Genomic DNA, 5199 nt, shown 5'->3' with positions numbered 1-5199 from the left:
TTCCAAGGCCGCACCTTCAACCCTCCGCCCCTCACGGAGGAGCGGTTGTTCCCACCGGGCGTGCTTGTGGAGCGTACGCTCCAGGTGTGGGCGATGTTGCGCAGTAGGAGCATGATGGCGCTGGTCAGGGACTTCCTCCACACCGGTTTCTTATACCGGGAGGCCATAGGCCCTCCAATGTACCGCGTGGAGCAGCTCCGAGAGGATGGCGTCGACACGGCCATCCTAGTGCACCTCACCAACAGCCACGACGGCGAGTACCTCCTTGGCCGCGTGTACTGGTGTGGATGCGAATTTATCGCATTCACGCTGTACAACGTGTACACCAACACGGCGAACACGTTCTCCCACGCCGGACAGATGCACGGCATCCCGTACGTCGTGCCAGAGGTGGCGCCTGTGGAGGGGCCTGCCGAGCCTGGCGTGGCAGCGGTGGAGGCAGCGGGCGGCCAGGAGTGATCGGCCGCGTCGTTTTATATGAATGCCGTTAATTGTAAAGTTTTATATGAATGCCGTTAATTGTTAGAATTTACACTGCATGTTCTATGATGATGAACCGCTTTATTGAACTGCCTGTGATGTGATCGCTTCCATAATTGTGATTGCAAAGTTTATTTCTGTGCAAAACGAACAAGTGTAGCCTTGGGTAGAATTTGCTTTCTTCGATTAGACTATGTAGACGCCGCTTCCCTTCGCAAGTCTCGCCGACGAGCCCACGGAGGCGTATCTGGCGGCCCCGTTGCCAGGGCGAGCACAGAGGCGTATTTGGCGGGGGCGGCGGTGTATTTGGGAAAGGGATGAGAGAGATAGGTTTCCCTCTGCAAGTTTCGCCGGCGATCCCACGGAGGCGTATCTGGCGGCGTCGTAGCCAGGGCGAGCACGGAGGCATATTTGGGAAAGGGATGAGAGAGATAGGCGACAGACCCACCTGTCACTTTTTTTCGGAGCCCCACATGTAAGTTAAGTGGACCGACCCCACCTGTCAGGATGTGGCCCGCATGTAAGGTAACCAGACCCGTTAAGACCTGCCCGCTTGCACTGTCTCCTCGCAGCCCCACACGCCAAAAACGCAGCTCTGGGCCCACCTATCAGCACTCCCCGCGGTCCACCCGTCAGAACCAAACGGTCAAAGAGGCTTGACCGTTAACAGGTGCTCCGTGAGGGCATTTGCGAGGAATCGCGAAACGAACAATTGTAGCAGCGAGCACTGTTTCTGGCCTCAGGTATAACTGAGTACAACTAAGGAAAGAGGGGCACAGAAATAAAAAAACCTTTTAATTTGATGTTTTGATATAATTTTTCGTTGTTCCGTAGTAATGCACGGGTCTTTTGGTAGTGTAAATTACATCAGAGCCCTTTGGGGACATCATCCGGAGTCCTAGACTAGAAGAAAGCCACGCGTCCGGCCGAAAAAATCCGGGCCAGGCCGGGTTCAAGCATTGATTTGCAGCCAGTGATAGATCTGGGCCGATTCAGGCCTTCATTAGCAGCCCGTGTTAAATTTGGGCCAGGTTCGGGCTTTAATTTGCAGCGAGAAAAATACCTGGCCTCTCGGCCATGGGCTCGACGGGGACGAAGAACTCACCTGTTACATGCTCCCCTGCTTGCTTTAGCCGCTACGCTCTCCGATTCCGGTCGGGAAGGGGTGGCTCCGCATTTGGGGGCTGGCTTGCGGCAGGGGAGAAGGGGGCATGGGGCGTGGAGCATGGAAAATGTAATAGGGAAGCGTGCCGCGGCGATCGGGGAAGGCTCGTCGGAACGGCTATGCTCGCAAGTGGCGGTCAGCTAGGCGGAGCAGCGCGGATGCCGACCGATGCGGTGCTGCGGAGCGGCGCTCGGGGCACAGAAGCCGACCACTCCTTTTCTACACTACGAGGTGGATACCAGACTCAACATTACTATGGTGACATGGCAAGATGTGGACCCCATTTATGATCTAACTGTACCGTTATTTACCAATGTACCCTTCGCTCCATTCATGTTCATTGCTTCAAGGAGAGGAAGACAGAACTATGGTCACGGTTGCATAAAGTGGAGCGGGCAGTCCAGGAGGTGTTCATCCACAGTGGGTAGGAGCGTAGTCTATGTATGCAGGCTCCTTGATTTGTTTATGTTCGGTTGTAATAATTTAAATTGACTCGTTTTGCATTTGATTTCTATTTGGTTGTGTGCATTTTGTTATGCGAACCATAATTGGTGTATTTTCTTGATGCGACATCTCAGTTCAATAACGCTCTCATTATCGGAAAAAAGAAAAAACGAAGATGTGCTTTCATAATAATACTAATTTCAGTGCTCACACCAAAGAAACATAATACTCTCAGGAGAAACGACTGGGATAGATAAGACCAGTAACGTGCTGCTTAGCAGGCACTAGTCATGCTCCGATAAATTTCAGATGGTGTTCTCTTATCCCTGATAGTTGTGAGGGACTTGCAGTGCAGATGTACAATTCCACATTTCTCCATAGTCCCCTACTTCAGTGAACTAATCTGAACTTTCTTCTTCTGCATCACGGAGCACAACATCTGATTCAGAACATTCAATAGTTCACTTGCCAATGTAAAACAGATTGGCAGTTGCATAATAAACGGGGTAAACTTTGACTTGCTCGACATCTTTTCCTTCCCAGCTTGCAAACAAAGGAGACCAAGTGCCCCGTCAGTTGTACTCAAGTTATTTGCCCTTAATATATAGACCTGATGAATAGAAGGCATGCCAAATCAAGGAGATGTTTATTATTTGATACGTGCGGACAGAACAAGCAAGAAAAGATTCAAGAAACGTGTATCCTGTTAACAGTACTGAATCAAGTCAATGTCAACAAAGTGAAGAAATGATCAAGCAGTGAACAATACATTCATTATCTAAAATACTAAAAAATACATTAGGAAAAACTTGCCATAAATTTTGTTGAACTCACGAGTTGAAATACCACGACATCTCCCAACTTAATACCATGACTGATAGCAAAACCTCTCCACCCAGCGCTTAGTCCTTGCTTGGTAACTAGATATTTTGTATGATAGTTGCACCCATCTTCATCTTCAAGTACAGTAGTTATGTCATGCTTTGGGAGATGCTTGTTGCAAAAGTCACAAGGCAGACCCTGGGAGAGGAAGCCAATACTCAAATGCAGAGGAAGCAAAAAAGGAAAAAGAAAGGAGGAGGGAATGTTCTGAGGTGGCTTGAGAAAACCTCGGGTTGGTATTTTGTTAATCAGAAGTTTACTATGTGTTTAAAGCTAATACGCTCGGAAACATCCATACACAAAGTAAGTTTATAAGACTGCTCTAAAATTCAATCTCATAGATCTCACTAAAAGTTAATTTTACAAATCTCAGTATGCTCTAAAATTTTGTAGTTTCCACTTTCACAGAGATCGAGCATTACCCAATAATTTGATGATCTTGTAAAAAAATGGTAATCTGAATGTTCCTTTAGCAGGTGTTTCCTCCCATTCTCTATTTCGGTCCCTTTGTTGTTCCAAAGAAATAATTTTTGACTTCTACAAAAATGAAAATAAATGAAATCTCTAGTCATAGAGACTTACCAGCGAAAACCCCCGAATAACATGTGATTGTAGCATATACTTGACAAAGCTAGGATGTTCTTCCGGTAACTTCACTTGTACCTCCTTGGCTCTCTCCATAGCAGACCCATAATTGCCTTGAACACTATAACATGTTTACAGATTTAAGCGCATAGGTGCACAAATTTCTTACATTTAATGCAATTTACTTTGGAATAAAATTAAAGTACCTCGCCAATGATTTTTCACCATTAACACCAGATGCCTGTCAATTGACAACTCGTTCATTGTTAGTCCACTCATTGAGTCTTGAACTAATGGGAAGTACATAGAGTATGCATTATGGAGTGATGTAAATCAATATACGGGAGTCGAATGAACATTGGAAATGAATGTTTAGATTCGATACTTGTCATGTCATTCAATCCAATTAGAATCTTTGAGCTGGCTATCTGAATTCCAAATTTGAGGTGCATATTCATCTGATTAAAACTCATTTGTAGTATCAAGTTTTTTTTTATTAAAATGTTATTCTTTTGACTTTTAACACTAACACTGTCTTAGAATCCGCAATGTGATAGGATTCCATGGAAGTACGGACTCACCATTGGCACAAGACGGTCAGATTTGTTGCTTGCGTTGCTCTTACTGTTGGTGCTTTCAATCAACGCAAGCTCTGGTTTTACCAATGTCTTCTTCTGCTCCTTGTTGCTCTTGGCAGATTGGGACCTTTCTGGCCTCCCTCTCTTATTCACCCAACCAAACAAAATATTTGAAGCATTTTGTATGCAATTAAAGAAAACTAAAGTCTGAAAATTTACAGTGAGTCAAAATCTTCGAAGCATCATGAGTTCGTAAATAAATATAGAAAATAGTGTTTACTAGCTCTAAATTAAAACTATACTAAATGGTGACAACAACAAGAATAGAAACTAGGGAGTGTATCTTATTGTAGCAGTATTAACATTGTGGGCATTGTGTGTTTCATAAACACAGGGAAGCCTTTTTGCGCACTGTCCGCCCTCTGTGGCCACACTATCTGCAGTAAGGAGGAAACCAACTATCATAATAGATAGAAGGGCTTGTTTGTTTTTTTGGTCATTTTGGAATGGTATAAATCTCGTTTTTAACAATAAGAAAGTTCCATTTTGTTTTGCAGGTCATTCTGAAGACACACCACTAGATATGTGTTTGGTTCATACTGCATCAGATGGACTTTTGAGAGTCCATGGACTCTGAGTGCAACCGACTGGAGAGGATTCCACGGGATTTGTTCGGTCTGTTTGGGTGGAGTACTAGTATAGGCTATGTGAGGCTTGACAATTTTATATAACTTGTTGTTTTTCTTCTTAGTGAATTTTGTGTGACTCTTTAATAAATAAAGGTTGTGTGCATAAATTGATGCAGAGACGCCAGGTGTTCCCTCCTTTTTGAGGAATAAACCGAGTAAGTTCAAAATTTAGAAGGCCAAAATTAAATAGATAATCTGGTGACATAGATTGAGTTGTGTTAGTCGTGATTATCGGTTGAGCTCGTGTCTACCATGTTAATGATGAACTGAGAGACAAAGATAAGCAAATAAGTTTATAAGTTTCGCATGATAAACCTCATCAAGCTTGGGATTTTTTTTTGAAAAGCTAATAATGTGACTGGAATAAGACCGGGCC

The sequence above is a fragment of the Brachypodium distachyon genome, chromosome 2 (genome assembly GCF_000005505.3).
Source record: "Brachypodium distachyon strain Bd21 chromosome 2, Brachypodium_distachyon_v3.0, whole genome shotgun sequence".
Taxonomy (NCBI): domain Eukaryota; kingdom Viridiplantae; phylum Streptophyta; class Magnoliopsida; order Poales; family Poaceae; genus Brachypodium; species Brachypodium distachyon.
This window is presented reverse-complemented; position numbering follows the sequence as displayed.